The following is an 18066-nucleotide window of genomic DNA, read 5'->3' on the forward strand; positions in this document are numbered from 1 at the left end:
GTGTGTGTGTGTATGTGTGTTCGTGTGTGTGTGTGTGTGTGTGTGTGAGTGTGTGTGTGTGTGTGTGTGTGTGTTGAAGGGGGGGGGAGGGGTAGTGGAAGACAACCTGGCACCTCCTGTCTAAGAGCACACAAAACAACTCTCATGCAGTTTTGTCCTCAGTGCCAAGTAATGTAAATGTAACTGGGCCTTTGTGGATGTGGATCTGGTTAAGTTCCCTTCCAATCAGAATAATGAATAAATCTGTGACTGAACATTGCTCTGATGACTGGAAAATACTGTAATCGCATGGATATATAGCTTAGCACAGTATATAGGTTAACCCTAATAGTTTACTAACCTTAACCTCAAAAGCAAGACAATACACACATGTGAGGATGTGAGTGCATATGTGTGTGAGTATTTGTGTACGTAAATAACAATATGATGCATTACATTTTTACAGACAAATGATAGTCTGCTACAACAGGAGAAGAGATAGAAGATGTCATTCTACCATAAATGACATGTTGCAGCATAAACCTGCAATGGCCACAATCACTGAAAGTGATGGCTACATCATTTACCTCATAACCACGTAATGTTGAGCAATAGTGCATGGAATTTGCTTCATTAAGTTTGTCAGACCACATATGGCACCCTCACCATTCTCTATCTAGTTAAAGGGGTGCCTGCCAACACCATGTGCAGGCCCATCAACAGACTCTTGACAGAAAAATCTGAAAAAATTGCATATACGTAGACTTGAGGCCAAACCAGGAAACCAAGTAAGCGATTCATTTAGAACAAGAGCACATCTTAGACTATCTGGTCTAGTGAGTTGCTCTGTCCAAACTTTTAGGATGAGAGGTTACAATTTAACCAGTATAATAACACTATTGTACCGAGGCCACAACTATGTGATAGTAGAGCATTGTAGTCAATGCCAAGTAATGTGATTGGGTCACGTGACACATCACAACAACACGTAATTGCCATGAAATGGTAGTGATGCAGTGGCAGCTTGGTAGCATGTGACGTGTGTTTCTCTGGACATCCAGAGTTTATAACATGGCTATGTCAATCTTAATATGTTTGTCAGTCTTATTGAAGTCTTATTGCAGGCTTCATGTAAAGCAGTACTGTATCACTTTGAAAGTATGGATACCAATAAAGAATGATGAGACAGCCTAGAACTGCCTGCAAAGCACGTTTTAGGTTTAAGATTAAAGCTACTTTTATGGAGGACACTTTTGTCCAAAGCAACATTCAAAACATTTTATTGCATCACAATAGCATATTGTGGAAAATAAGTAATTACATTAATAGCCTATTTACAAAGCCCAACTAATATTGGCCCCACTATAGTTCAACCTCTACAGCAACATGCAAACCACAAGGGTCAAAATAGGGACTATCGACACATGCCCTGTGCTTTGGGTAAAAATGTGTTAATGTTATAATGGATATATGTAAATGCAGTGAATGGCTCAAGCATGGCACACGTTCAGAGCACTGCATTATGGGAATTTGAGTTCTATTTATGTCCTTACTGACCTTCACAACTACCTGTCTGATGTCCTGGAGACACGTTACAGTAACTGCGAATAGCAGGGCGGTGTCCCCGGGAGGCCAGGCTAGCCGTCACCTTCCATCAGTCCTGTCCATCTCTCAACCTTTCTCTCTAGGGCGCTCTCTCTTTCTGGCTCTCACACAAACACAAACACACACACACACACACACACACACACACACACACACACACACACACACACACACACACACACACATACACACACACACACACACACACACACACACACACACACACACGTATGCATGTGTCCACACATATTCACTTACAAGCACAAGCACACATACACACATTCTCTCTCTCTCTCTCTTTCTCTCTCTCTGACACACACGCAAACACAAACACACACTTCCTGTTGTGCTCTTGACACAGTTACAACCAAGCAGGCTGACACTATAAACTTGGCTTGACTGTAAGACGTCCCGTCATGCCTTTCTGCCACCCTCAGAAAACAGTGGGGCTCGTATCTCCAGAAAACAGTCTAGCTTTTTACCTCCCGAAAACAATCGAGCTCTGTATCTGACACAGTCCGACGTAATCTCCTTACGTTTAGCGACTGTAAGTGAGCATTGGTGTGTTTAATTACTTGTGAGGATCTCACTTCATTAATCACAGGGAGGGAGTTGAAACAGAGGTGTTGCACTCACAGTGCCGAGGAAGGGAAAGGTTAGCATCCCTGAATGCCGTGACGCTGTTGAATACAGATGAATAGCAAAAATAATAAAAGATGAGAGGAGAAAAACGGAAAATAAGGAAAGATACTAAGGCTTAGCGTGAGAAGAGAGTACAATGGGGTGTGTGCAAGTGGATGAGATGCAGGAAAGGGTGTGTGTGGGAGATTAAGGAGAAGTGCTAAAAACTGGGGGGAGGGGGATCTCTCTCTTTTTCCCTCTCTCTCTATCTCTAACTCTCTCTCCTTCTCTTTCTCTATCTCTCCCTTTCTCTCTATTTCCTTCTCTTTCTCTATCTCTCCCTCTCTCTCTTACCCAGGTTTGCCACTAAACCATATTTGGAATACCCCCCAGGGCTGTAGTTAGAATTGAAAGGTAAACACTACAAAACAACAAATAGCCTTTTAGAAGCATATTCAGTGCCTCTCTCTCCCTCTCCCTCTCTCTCTCTTCATTTCACACATACACACACACACAAGACTTAATTTCACACACACACACACACACACACACACACACACACACACACACACACACACACACACACACACACACACACACACACACACACACACAGGCTTAAACACACTTGCACAAACATTCCCACACACATAATGCTTTGATACTCTTTTATCTCAAAGCATCCAAAAATACTAATTTCATTAAGCGAGCATTCCAAATCCTCAGATTAATCTCAAACCGGATTTTGTTTGGAAAGATTAAACCAAACTGTGCGCACAATCAAAAAACATTGTATCCGCAGGAGTGACAGCGCAAACAAAAACGAACACATAAGGGAAAAGCAAGGCTGTCAATACCTACAGCATGTCTAAGTGGTTACAGGCTTATCCTCCTCAGTATCAGAATTACATACACTCAGCAAAATCATCAAAAACACCAGAGAGTGCAAAGCTGACTGAGGCTCAACCCTTTGCTTTGGGGCTACTGCTTTGCCTTTATCCTGTTGTGGTTGTTTCCATATTAGTGAGAACAGTGGTGTAGTCTAGTTAGCTGTGGTGGATATACTGTGATGTAGTTAGCTGTATACTGTGAGCAACCCCAAATGTTACAGTAATACGTATCCTTGCCTATTTTAAGGGGGTATACTGAGATGGTAATGCTTTTTAAGTGGGTATACTGCATAGTCCTGCGTATCACGTAGACTACACCACTGAGTGAGAAGCATCCTATCTCTTTGCAGCAGAAATGACACAGGATTTTCTGTCTTCAGTCTGAAGAGGTAAAGTTGATCTCCCTCTGTTTATGTTACTACTGTATACAGGTGTTTTATTGAAGAAAAAAACAGTTTGGCCACCCTTTAAGACCAAAGGTTAGTTTCCCATATATGGACTAAGCGTAGTCCTAGACTAAAATAAATTGAGAAAAGCTAATCTGTGAATGGTAAATGGCCAAAAATGTTTTTGTATTCAAAGTTATTTTATATTCACCACTTTATTTCTACCTTGACTAATGCAATATAAAGAGATCCCAAACATGTGTGCAGCCTGTGGGCCATAATAATTCCATACAAGACTTACTTTTCTAATATATTGCCTTCCATCAAATTCTCTTAAAATAAAGGCAGACCAAAGATGTTTTATGTTAAGAATAAAACACCAAAGAACATCAAAGAAAAATGTGCTCAAAAGGTCTCCTGATAGGTCCAGTTATATCCACTGACTCTTGAACACACTCAAATCTCTGCTCTTTGAGTGAAATACTTTGGGTGGGTCTACGATGGAAAAACATTCAAGCAAATGTAGGCCAAAAAGTGTCCAAGACTGGGGAGAGTGAATCACATGAATTACACACAATTTCTGTCTTAAGAGTGCAGACTTCTTTCAAATACATAATTATATACACAACTAAAAATAGGGCTCGGCAAAAAATTGAGGTTTTTTTTTTATTTATTAAAAATCGATTTATTTTTTTATAAAAATCGATTTTCTTTTTAAATTCGATCACTGAAACATAATCTGGCATAGGCTATGTCTAATGTCTCTAAATGATCTGGCATAGGTGTGTGTGTGTGTGTGTATAGCATAGGCTATGTCCAATGTCTCTAAACTTTATCCAGCTGCCGATGGGCAACAAACATAAGCAGGATCTGATGCCAAAAGTAATGGAGGTTATTAATGAGGTCATCCAAAAGCATAGAGGCTTATGGTCCGTTCATGCCACCTCGGAATATCAGGAACCGCCTCTGTGGTCATGAATGTGTGAAAAACATGGATGCCAAAGGTTAAAGTGTGTAAATAAACAACTGTATTTGCTTAAAGATATGGTTAAAGACGCTTGTGAAAGAAGGATATGCAGATTTCAATCAAAATCGATTAAAATCGTAAATCGGGTTTTATGTGAAAAAAACCATGTTTTATTTTTTTAGGCCATATCGCCCAGCCCTACCACAAAATATATACAAATGAAAATGTTTTCAGATTCTTACATTTATGGCACAATAATCTGATATTTTACTGTACTGTACAATGCAGTTTCATATTTAGAGTAGGGCTGGGACAACGCGTTGACGTAATCGATGACGTTGACGCAAAAAATATGCGCAAATTTGTTCAAAACTGCTGCATTAAAGTTAACTCTGCTAAGGTCTTATCACAACATAGTAAACTGAGGAGACTAAACTAGGTTAAGTTATGCAATCAAGCAGTATCTCAAAGCTAACGTTAGAATACTGTTTGGATGTCGAGTTTAGCATGCTTACTTACAGCTGCTTGTCAATTTCGTTACTTATGCAGGGCTCATTTTATTGACTCTGACACTGAATGTTTGCAAAATCCCGATGTAAATGGAAAAGTGTTTTCCAAGACTCAAAAGTGCTTGTCCCAAGGAGAAGTACGAATCGTTATTTGAACTAACTACGTTATGAATTGCATCCACACATATGCAGTTCCCTCACGAATGTCTTAAAGTGACAGGCACTCAATTAGACCTATACACTACTGAACTATTGAATGCTACCTCTGACTAAGAATGCATTACTTTGCACTTGTATAGTCTTTTATTTTGGAATTTTCAGAGCAATAAACATATATTGCAATGTTAGGGATTCATGTTTTTTTCATTCAGATATGTAAATCAACATGTATAAATTGCTATTAGTCAATTAATGGGGAGATAATCGATAATCGAATCGAAATCGAATCCGACTGAAAAAATGAATCGTTAGATTAATCGATGCATCGAAAAAATAATCGCTAGATTATTAAGAGGAGTACAATGCAATTTTCTCATGTCCAAAAATACTGCATTCCTGCACATGCACAGTACTGAAATCTTCTTCAAAAACTGCAGTTATTTTTTGTAAGGGATTATCAAACACTAAACAACAACAAACTTGATGTGATCACCAGGAAGAGGCATACAGTACTTGTAGAGGCATGTACTTTGTAGCTGCATTACAGTGGGGCAGTGAATCCAGATGGATGGAGAATGTGCAGCTCTTTCCTTTTCCTTGAACAGTTATAAAAATGCTTTCAAAGAAACAAACAAAAGCAAGTAAACAAAGACACAAACAATCGCCAAGCAGTCCTCAATAGTGATTTAATCTTCCAACACAGACAGGAGCTACAGTACAACTGCTGTAAAGTGAATGTAACCTGCATTGTGTTCAGCCCTGCACCCATCCGGACTCCTCTCCGGAAATATATGAATATGAATATGAGTTTGATTCCAAAACGATATCCTCCATTTTAATGAACTCATTCATAAATCTTTTTTATTTATTTTTTTATTTTGTTGTCCAAGTAATTTCAGTGGAACTGTAATTGGGTAAATGTTATTTAATTTATTTTTTCTCAATCAAAACAACACAACTGCAATTTTAATGATATTACCTGAAATACACAATTAAATAACACAATTAAATGACGTATTAATGTTTTCATGGATAGTGTTTTGGAACCAAACATATTTCATATTTTTTATCAAAAATAAAACAATCACTTAACAACACACATCATGTGATGGCACATCCCATCGTCATACATATCAGACACAGCAAGGCTGTGAGATGGCCATTGTCCTCCTCTCGATCTCAGTGAGGTCAGTGAGCCAAGCAGCTGTCTATCCATCCATCCAACCCACCCTGGACCCAACACCCCCAGCCCCCTGACAGGTGGAGCTGTGGCCACCGGTCATCTCCAACACCTCCAGGCCAGACTCAAAGGCTCTCACTTCAAAAGGGTCCCCCAGACAAGAGGACTTCAGCCTGACGCCCAGCTTATCATACACCTCAGGCTGCCTGACGACTGTATGTGTGTGTGTGTGAAAGAGAGAGAGAGAAAGAGAGGGAGGGATAGAGAGAAAGAAAGTAAGAAAGAAAGAGTGTGTATCAGTGTGTCTATGGGTGTGAGTGTGTCTGTGTGCTGGAGTGAGTGAGTGTGTGTGTGTGTGTGTGTGTGTGTGTGTGTGTGTGTGTGTGTGTGTGTGTGTGTGTGTGAGAGAGAGAGAGAGAGAGAGAGAGAGAGAGAGTGTGTGTGTGTGTGTGTGTGTGTGTGTGTACTTATATGTGTGAGTGTGTGACAAATGCCTTCTGCAGTGTGGTTCAACTCACATTGAAAACACAATAATAACAAAAACAAACTCAGGAGTCTCATAAATCTCTACACTTTGGACATGCCACTAAAAATGGCAGTGCTCTTAAAAGGCCATAATTCAAGCCTGAGTCTGAACAAAAAACACCCAACAAAAGCCCAATGTCATCTAACAGCATCGGCCCATTAAATAGCAGCACAGATCTGACATTATGCATTCTTACTAGAAAGATTAATCAAACATGCTATGTCTCATACGGATCAGCTTTAAGTATAAGCCTACAAACTAAGTTAAATGCACATCAAATAAGTCTAGAATAATAAATCCTATAAACAGGGCAAAAGACCATTTAGAAATAATGCTCTTGACCTACAGTACAGTAAGTGCATACTATCATTGATTTAATAGCACCAGTTCCTATAATTGAATGGGGTGTAGTGAAAGACCAAAGATGTATCCTTATTGAAAACTTTATAATAAGAACTGTGCCATTCTGTAAGGTATATCACAATGCTGTTATGATCGCTGACCTACCTGGCAGCTCTTTACCAAGAGCCTTACAAATCCGCCTGTCGATAATCTGGACCAACCTGTCTATATCCATGAGGACGAGGACTCAACACATCTTGGAGACTCTATGGCAGGACTTACACTCAACATCCCTTACAAATGTCAGAGGCCACACCCCATATTGGAGTTATAAATATCTCCAATTGACTCACAGTTTCAAAGAAGGAATTGTTCTAGGACAAGTCATGATGACCAGAAGCCTACTAGTGAACTGTGAGTGAAACTGTTGTTCTTTTTCATTGTAATTTTACTAATTGAAAAAAAAATCCACTAACTTAACTAACTTTTTGTACTCAATAATTACAATCACCTCAGTCTAAGCAAACACTATCATGTTTATGACAAATCTGACAATCTTATTGACAGAGCAATCACAGATGATTAAAGGTACACTATGCAAGATTTTCACCTTAATATAACCTTTACGAAGCCAATTTGGTGGTAAATGAAATTGTAATAGGAGAATCATTCACCTAGCATATCCATACAGTACAGCCGTAGCGAGTCGCTAACAAGATAACCAGCAATGCAACTTCAAGAATAGAATCCCAAAGAGATCTCGCGAGAATCGTGACACATTACTTTGTCAGTAGATATAGCTCTTTGGAGATCGTTTTTGCCTGTTGCTATTCCTTCACCCCCACAACAAAATAATTTCCATTGTGTGCAAGGGGAACAAGCCACGAGAAGTAAGCTATTTAGGCTACAAAGGCAGTGTAAAATATAAATATATCCCAACTCTAGGGGGGGCTCTACAGTCTCCAAAAATACCTGAACCTGCATAGTGGTTGGTTTATCTATCATTCCTCCTTGAAGTCCGTTGACACTGACAACTCTAGGCCTGACATTTTTCATTCCAAAAGCTTCATGCTGAAGCTGGCTACCTTAAAATATCTTTTTTTTTTATTTCTTGTTACTGGGGGTACAAACAGCTTGAATTCTGTGAAGTATCAAGTGTTGTTTGCCCATCCATATTCTCTGAAGAAACTATATGTTCCCTGAAATACAGTTCATGTTAATCTCAAGTGTGTTTGCGTACAGTAAGTGCAGAAAGAGCTATATCAGCATCAAGAGGCCCAGTTGAGATCATGGAATGTCCTTTGAAGTACACTGATTAGATAGGTTCTCCTTATGCATACAAACTAGTGCTGGTGGCACATACTGCACACAACTCACTGTATATACAGCTTAGTAACAGTCTACAATCAAACAACAGCAACAAAAATCAATGGATCCATATGGTTAAGTCCAACATAACAAAATCAAGCTGGCATGGGGACATACCAACTCTTGAGAGTCAAGCCAACCATTGGCATCTTTATAAGGGTGAATGAATGAATGAATGAATGAATGAATGAATGAATGACATTAGGCATGCTCTAAGAAAAGAGCCAATTCCTAACACTCCATAGTTCTTTCCAGTGGAAAACAGGAAATCACAATTAGCGCAGCCAGAAAATGTAGGCCACGCCGTGGATTGTTGTGTTGTTATCACCACAGGAGGAGGAGGAAGAAGAGGGGGAAAGGAGGGGAGGGGTGCCTTTTTTATTGCGGCGCGAGAGGGGATTGGATCATGGGCTGACTGCAGATTGCAGCGGAGAAATAGAGAGAGAGAGAGAGAGAGAGAGAGAGGAAAGGCATGAAAACAAAAAAGAAGAAAAAAACAGACAGGAGCCACGCAGTGTCTGCATCACTTTGAAGCTTTAGTTTCTCAGACCTGCGTTTCTAACATGACTAGAGCACTTGGACTAAATTTAACCCCCGACGGCACATCTAAATCCCCCCTGTTCATCGAACCGACCCAACACACGGGTGAGAAAGAGTGGAAGGACGAGGAGGGGAGAAGAGTTGATTCAACACCCTCGTCTTGTGAGGTGTTATTTAGCGAAATGTCAAAGTAAATTACTACTGTATACTACACAAGCATCAGCACTGAACACCACAGACATGCTATCTGACTACGTACAAGAAAAAAAAAATAAACACATCCAGAAAATCATGATTTTTCTCGAGTGAAATGTGATACAAAGTAGAATATCTCTTAGATATTATGTTTCAAACATGTGATAAGAATGTATAAAAATGGTCATGGTTTAACACACTCTCACTGTTTTCACAGTTCTACAGCTGCACTGCTTGTCTGTTAAACTGCAATAGACACTATTCCTCAGCAGTGCCAGGGATTCTGAAAAAAAGGTGCAAAAACAATGCAAAAATCAATAAAAACCTTTGTATTGTCATAATGAGTAACCACGAGGCACTAGAGGATATAGAGTCTGACATAAAAGGCAAACTCTCGCTCGCTCTCCCTTTCCCCCCTTCTCCCTTTCACACACAAATGTACACACACATACACTCACACCGATAGATAGACATACACTGACATACACATAGAGCTAAATACATTAACACACACATATATACACACACACAGAATGAGGGAGATAGAGAGAGAGAGAGAGATGCACACACACCTACACAGACACAAACACACACACACACACACACACACACACACACACACACACATATACACACACAGAGGGTAAGCTTCTGTTGTTACAGACGCCGATATCCTGCAGGCTTCAGCATGGCTACAAAGAGAGAGGAGTTCGGGAGGCAGGAAGGGTGAAGAAGAGGTAGGAGGATGAAGGAGCTTCACCTAACAGCCTCTGACAGGTGACCACATCACAAGAGATCCTTGCCTGATTGGACACAGACGTCTCCAGTTTAACACGACTCAACTCTCAGCTCTCTCTCTCGCACACCCTGGGCCAATATGCAGAGGTACAAAAACTATGGTTTCACTTTTACAAATGGAAAAGGAAAAGTGGTGATCTCCAGTGATCCATCTCACAGGATGGGAGTCTCAGGAAGAATGAAAAGTTCATGCAGAAAAAAGGCTATGGGCTCTGTTCACAAGCTTACTTGAGGTTGGCAAACCAGTTTCCTGTTCGTAGACATGGCTGTCAACAAGCACCTGAAGATAAGTGCTTTAGTTGTACCAAAACGTAAGAAATACAACGTACGCGAGTCTTAATGTCCGTGGGCGGCTCTAAGGCTTCAAGTCGTTATTAAAAAACGATTTTAGCTTCCACCTTTTTCCTAAAAACGCCAGCCTACGTGCAGTGGCTGCACAAAACAAGGAGGGAAGGATTTTCGGTGAGCACACATTTTGGTACAATTGAATTAGTTCTCTTCAGGTGCTTGTTAACAGCAATGCACAGAGCCCATACCCTAATATCAGCTGACTCTGCCCTGAACTGGTATGCCTTCTCAACAGACAGGTTAAGTTGGAGTCACTTATATATCATAGATTTCATAGATTAAACTTTTGAACTACCTACTGACATTTTTGCTTTGTGGTGATAAGGTTTTATCCACTTCCCAGTAGAATTGAAACACACCTTTGATATCAACATTACCTTTAAATATGCCTTATTTCACCCAACAGAGTTCACTTATTCACACTGTAGAGAAAACGCAATGAGTTGGTCCTCCAGTGTGCAGGCGGTGCAGCCTACTCTTGAAAGGAACACACACACACACACACACACACACACACACACACACACACACACACACACTAACCCGAGGCTACCTGACTCTATCCGGCCTAAGTGCACAGTCAGTAAAACTCTGCATCTCTCCCCATTTACCTCCTCCACCTCTCTTTCTGGTCTGAAACAAGATGACCAGGTGTAATGCGACAGCGTTCCCTGAGGAAATGCGAGGCTAAGTACAGTCCAGACCAGACTGTCAACACTAAGAGAGGTCGGGACGTTTCCATCACAAAAGTTTGCCTCAAGCAAAAAGCACAGAAAATTAGTCATTTTGGCCCAAGCAGCCCTACTTACGACTCACAGAACTTTAAATGGGCTTGGAAGCAGCACAGCGCAGCACAAACAACTTACAAATAGCATGGAACATAAATCACATGGATACCTGACAGACAGGTACATGAACACACACACACACACACACACACACACACACAAACTCCTTTGACTTGAAAGCCGTTGCTTTATTCCATGGCAAAGAGCAGGCACTCAAAGCACTCGAAGCAGGGTGATGAAGAAGGATGCGTTTAAAAGCCCTTATTTTAATGGCTACATGAATTAAAAAGCCAACATGTTTCGACCAGACAACTTGGTCTTTTTCAGGGCTTAACATTACTAAAAAATACTTATCAAATGAAAACCTCTTATTTAACCTAAACCTGGGTTGAGTTTACAAAATCAAAATCTGACATTGACAACAAGAAATCTTTGCTGATATCCAACATGCTTGCAGATAATTCTTCACGGCTGAGAGAGAACATTGTGTTGCTTGCGTTAGGACCAACACTAAAATTTAAACATTGCCCAAATTACACGCTCTCAAACACAACAGACACTCCCTCTAAACACAGGGTAAGCTAACTGCATCAGATTTGTCCTCACAGCCAGCAGACACAACGGTATGGCTGGGCCATGTATACTAGTGTATCCCTCTTCTGCAGCACACAATTTCTATTTTTGTGTTTAATTGAACATTCTTACTAAATATCTTTAAAAATGTGTACATAACCTGTACCTATACCTGTAGGCCTACTGTATTTCACTTTCAAAATAACAATGTTGATGTAACCAAACATTTGGGCACTAAAACAATTTCACGAGAGTGAGAAGCACATAATAATGATTGAAACTCAGAATTGGGTTAAAGATTGCACGGGAATTCACATATGTTTATGTTTCTGTTGAAATTTACATTTATTAGCAGACAATTTTGTCAAAAACAAAGCACGTTATATTTTAACCAAATGAAACACACCAGAGGTACAGTAGCTCACCCTTCCCTTCAGTATTCGCAGAGAAACTCCATGCATGTTTTCATTTTTGTTGTACATGTTTGTTTGCTTGTCCAGTTTTCAGACCCTGTGCTGCTTAACCCTTAGAGTACTGTCACACCGGTGTGACGGGAATGTTGGGAAATAAACGTTCTAAAGAATATCTGGGTTCATTGAATTCAACATAGAATTTTAGAACCTTCAATTGTTGCGGAACTTAGTATGTTTTTTTACAGTGTAATCGCGGAATGGGCAGTTAGCAGTCGTGAGGAGATGATTACTGAATGTGAAAAAAAATATTATGGTCTTGAAATCGCGTACGATCGCTGACTGAACATTTAACTTGCAATTTTTCAATACTGTATATATTTCAACATATCTGAAATGCGCATTTTCGTAAATAATCCAACTCCTCTTCCAGCCTTGTCAAACATGTTCCAAACTATTTTGTTAAAAAATATGATCTTGCCAGAATATCTGAGGTGCTTTGAAAAGCGTTATATAAATGCAATGTGTTGCTGTTGTTGTTATTGTTGTTGTTGTTGTTGTTGATGAATAACTCTTTGTCCACCCACAATCCTGGGTGACCCAACAGTTATGGGCTCCCTGTTCAGTATGACGAAATACTTAGTGCCCACTCCCTTCCAGTCCACGTCCGTGCCAGGCCCATCTGCTATCTGTCTGACTCTCCATATTAATAGGCCAGCACCCTCTCCCTCTCCATGTCAGTGACCTGAAAGGGTGTATGTGACCTCGAACTGATTACCTCTCGTGCGCGGCAAGCCCTGTTCCACAGCGGGTCAATAACACATTGAGGGCGAGAGCAAAACACATACACACACACACACACACACACACACACACCCGTCCCGTCCCCCAAAGCATGGAGCGCACAGAGACACATACCCCCACAGCTCTATTTGTTTGCTCTGCACTCAAGAGCAGAGAGTTAGATTAGACTAACAGAGTTAGATGAGACTAAGAGAGACTAAGAGAGTTAGATGAGACTAAGAGAGTTAGATGAGACTAAGACAGACTGAGAGAGTTAGATGAGACTAAGAGAGTTAGATGAGACTAACCACATGAGCTCTTAATGTAGACAATTTTCAGACCCATCATAAAATGTACCTCATTAGCTTTTAATTCAGCTTTCATATTCTATGTTTCTATTATCTTTCTTTTGTGCTTGTATTTTAGGCATTCACATTTTTATTAGGGGGGGAGGATAAATGTTAAGAAATGCAATTAGCAAACGTCTGCAAACTATTTTCTGTTTGCCTTGAGTTCTCTTTGAACATTACAAACACCCGCAAACAATTGAGAAAGAGTTCTACGTGAACATGCATGGGGACCGGATGAATGGTTACCGTTGAAATGGAACATTTACACAAAATTGTTGAGCTACAAATGTTTGCCTGAGACAGATACACAAAAGGATACACAGAAGAATGGTGAGAGAAAATGTACAGGGGTATTAATATTTTTTTTCAAAATCACATAATTTCAATTCCATTGTGGTTAAAAAAAAAGTCTTATTCTTTACAGCAACTGCTTCTGTCCAGCTTCAGAGATGTTACAAACTCTTCCAACGGTGAAACATTTTCTGCCCTTTTCTGTTTTTAAAGCTACACGGAAATTGTTTACGTCAGCTTAAGCGAAGCCTGTAAGGGTGACAGCAGAGTGCCTGTTATGGTGAAGGAGGGGGGGATAGATAGATGCCTAGAGAGGATGAAATACTCCCGCAGCCAATATTCCCCTCTCGACAGTTTTTGAAAACTGTACTATCAAGGGCTCACATAACGACTCATCCACAGATGAGGGTTCAACAGCCCTGAAATGAGATCAGCATAGGCTCTCCTCACGGCAAACCCAAACTCATTCTGCTATCGGCGTCTGTTTAGAGTGACATTTTAGAAGCTAAGGGAAGTAAAAAGGGAGAAAACAAATCCGTAGATGAATATTGATCTGTGACTAATTGATCTTTTTCTGATCAAATTGATTGTTTTGCTTTTAAAGAGGAAATGCCTGTTTCAGTACCAGCCTGCTGAGACTGGTCTGCCTGTCTTTGGAAATGAAAACTGGGGCCGTTAATACAGAATGCCTGCCTGTAGGGAAATTTACTGAGGAATTCCTCTCGACAGATTGTGTATTCACATTGTGTATTCGCTGTATTGAACCAAACTGGATATCTCTCACTATTGGTAACAGTAGACACAATGTGCTAACCTCTACAATTCAAGGCCCGTGCTGGGAGAGAATGATCAGATGAAAGCTGAGGACTGTCCTTCACCAATCAAGGGTTGACTCATTGATTAAAAGTGAAAGGCTGTTTGACGCCAGCGAGGATGGATGGCACTTTAATGATGTTAAATCTTGACCTCTCGCTCAGTGCTTGCGTTTTATCTAAAGCCAGGCTTACACTGTCATCAGATGACTTCTCAAAATGACCCTCATTTATGAAACGAACGTATGACCTACAGGTGTAAGACAGACATACACTCATCTCCACGCAAATCATGGCATTTATCAATTTGAACGTGAGCGGTGGCTATGCTCGAATCTTACGTCACCTCTCAACTGAATACAAGTTTTTGAGACGGCATAGCACAGTAAATCGGCAAAGTAGTAAATCTGAAAGTTGAAGAGTTGAATTCATGGAATATCTTGGACCTTAGACTTTTCCTGCACATATGGACCCTTTCAACAATAAAAACAAAAACAATGCTTGAACGTTCTATTTGGGCCCCAATCTACTTCCTCTGCATTAAGATAACATATGGAATGTTAAAAAGGAAGTCTTGTGGGGCCAACTATGATGCTGATAATGGAACTCTCTTGAAAGGGTCCATAGAGCCATATGTGGAGAGAGTTCCTTTTACTTTGCCAAACCAGCCATGCAACTTCAACAACGGCGGACCAACCAATCTTGCGAGAATTGTGAAACATTACCTTGTCAGTAAATAAAACACTTTGGAGATAGTTTTTGCCTGTTGTTAATCCCCCACCTCCACAACTAAAGCATTTTCAGTGCGTACAGGGTGGACAAGTCACAAGAAGTTTGCTATTTACAACAGCAGAGTAAAATATAAATATATCGCGACTCTAAAGGGAGCTCTACAGTGCCCAAAAATCCCTAAAACTGCATAGTGTACCTTTAACCTTGCAATCCTTGCAACGTCACTTGGGCTATCTCCAGGTCAGAAATGTTTCTCTTTTGGACGTATAATGCACCTTCATATCGTTAATTCTAGGGTTTAATGCCCCCAGACCTAGCATTGTAGCTCACTGGGAGCACTGACCATTAGCTGCAGCTACTCCAGCTCGGTAGCATCGATTTTGGTTGTGTTTTTTCCTATCGACAGTAGGCGACGTCTAGCGATCAAGGTCCATGTAAAATCAATTTCTCCTTTAAGTTTAATTTCACCACTGGTAGCACCCCTTGGAAATACATATTCGTTGAGCAGTGGATATTCCCTGGTCTCAGTTAGCAAACTCTCACTTTGTTGTGTGGTGAGTGACAGACGAGACTGCTACCCAATATACAGTATTATAACTCTTCTTACTGCTTTGTACAGAAATGAGCTGCTATCTGAGTTGCCTAGCATGGCTGTGGCATAAATCAATCAGTCCACTGCTCCACAAGTCTCAGACCCATCATTTAGGAGACTGCACACCAGTGAAATACTGCATCACGGAAGCTAGCACTAGCAGTTGTGACTGTTTTGCTATGAGAGAACCACTTGGTGACTTTTCAGTGATATTGTATAAGGCAGCCTGACACGTGGCAGCCCTAAGTAAATTGCGTACATGTGTTCATTCTTCTCCTCACTTCCAATCCAGGTCAGGGGACCAGCACCTGTGCCATAGGCTGTCCACAAAGCGTGGGCCCATCATGGCATTTCAGACAGACCTTTAGTGAAACTGGAAGTGCACGTCACACCACAGAGTTGAAGGACTTTAGTGGAACACATTCTAAGTAAATGCTGCACGTGGAAAAGCTACTGTAACATTGTCCCGGACACACACACAGTACATACGTAGAAACACACACATGAACGCTCACGCATGCATGTGAACGAGCTCACACACACGCCACACACAAATGGCTTTATGCTACTACACATCTCACTACTATTTGCAACTTGAATTCAGAAATTGCATGACTTGACAAACATATAAACATAATATCAAAAATAGGTCTACATAATGACAATGATGCTGCTGATGCTGTGGGATTACCCTACTGCAGAGGCAATTGAAGACATACAGTACCTTCAAATGACGAAAGTGAGAGTAACTACCACCTATGCAACTGTGCTACAACCAAAACATTGCTCTTGTCTTCTTTGGGATTGTTATGGTATTGGAAAGGCTCAGCATGCTTGAACTCTGCAGAAAAGAGTGTTTGACTTTTGTCCTGATTACATACTTAAAGGTTCCACAAGAGAGCACATGACAGATGTGCAGAGGGAGTCTTTATCTTGCGTACCAGATTTAGAACAGCCTCGACTCCACAAGTCTAATGTGAGCAGTGATGCCTCTCGTTGGACAGTGCACTCATTTTCACCCAAACTACAAACACACACGTGCATACCATGAGCACAAACACACACACACACACACACACACACACACACACACACACACACACACACACACACACACACACAATAAAACAAATGGCTCTACAAAGAACCTGCATACCTTCTATACCTTGCATTCTCATTCTTATACCTTTGCTATGTGCAGACATTACAGATACACACACACACACACACACACACACGCGCGCACAAACACACACAGATTTACATGTATTGATTTAGGAGACACTTTTATTCAAAGTGACTTACAACAATGAGGAATAACATTAGAGCTACATTGCAGAGGAGACCTCGGGTAACAATTAATACTACAACAATAAATGCTACCACCAGAGGATGAGAGTGGAGAACACACACACACACACACACACACAGGAAGAGCAGGTCTCTGTTGTGGTTATGACATAATGTGGCCTGACTGAGTCATATTGTACCACCACTGTCTTCCAAATAGGTAGCTCAGTCAACCGCATATCTTGCTGTCTGTTCATGAATTAACTTTCACTTTAATTGTGCTGACTATTCACTGCAGTCTGTACAGTGGCTGAGGCTTGCCACAGTTTTGACAGTTATGCAAACAAGGTATTTACATAAAACAACAGTGCAGTCACTGGCAGTGTGCTTTCCATCACAGTTAATGCTGATCTCATTAACCTCTGTGGCAGTCAAAGTGGCACCAGAGAGTAGAGGGGAGATGGGAAAAGCTTTGGCCCAGACCTGGCCCAGGTACTGTATGCGCCAGGTCAGGGCCCAAATGAGCCATCACTTACGTGAGCACAAAACTACAGAAAAAGACAACAACAAGGGGTGCTGGTAACAGTCCACTGGTGGTCGAATGGCCTTATGCTCATGTGTAGCCTACTTATAAACAGTGCTGGTTTCCCTGGATGAGAGTGCCAACAACCAAGCCCCATAAATGTGCACTGAGTGCAGAATACTGCCGCTACTCTGGGTTCCATTTCACCACGGTAATGGTAAGCCCCCACTGAGCTACTTGTGGAAGTTAGCGATTTCACTGCAGCACGTTCTCGACCGGGGGGAGCTTCCGCAGAAACGGACTCAGCATCCACACACACATACACACACACACACACAGAGAGAGAGAGAGAGCCCGACGCAGCTTTCCCTCAACATCCATCTGTCCACCAGAGCCGTTAATATGCGGCATGGGACCCTCTCCTTGCTTTCCTGAATTCATTCTTATTTACAATTTGAACGAATAACGACCTGGATAGACAAATAAATGTGGGGGTCTGGTTTGTCGCT

The 18066-nt window shown here is 41.0% G+C and overlaps 1 protein-coding gene across 1 annotated transcript in view; it reads right to left on the reverse strand.

Annotated features, from left to right (window-relative positions):
- Positions 1 to 18066, reverse strand: part of LOC121698913 (fibroblast growth factor 14) — a 70913-nt gene that overhangs the window by 51106 nt on the left and 1741 nt on the right. The window lies entirely within an intron of this gene.

The sequence above is a fragment of the Alosa sapidissima genome, chromosome 23 (assembly GCF_018492685.1).
Source record: "Alosa sapidissima isolate fAloSap1 chromosome 23, fAloSap1.pri, whole genome shotgun sequence".
NCBI classification, from domain to species: Eukaryota; Metazoa; Chordata; class Actinopteri; order Clupeiformes; family Clupeidae; genus Alosa; species Alosa sapidissima.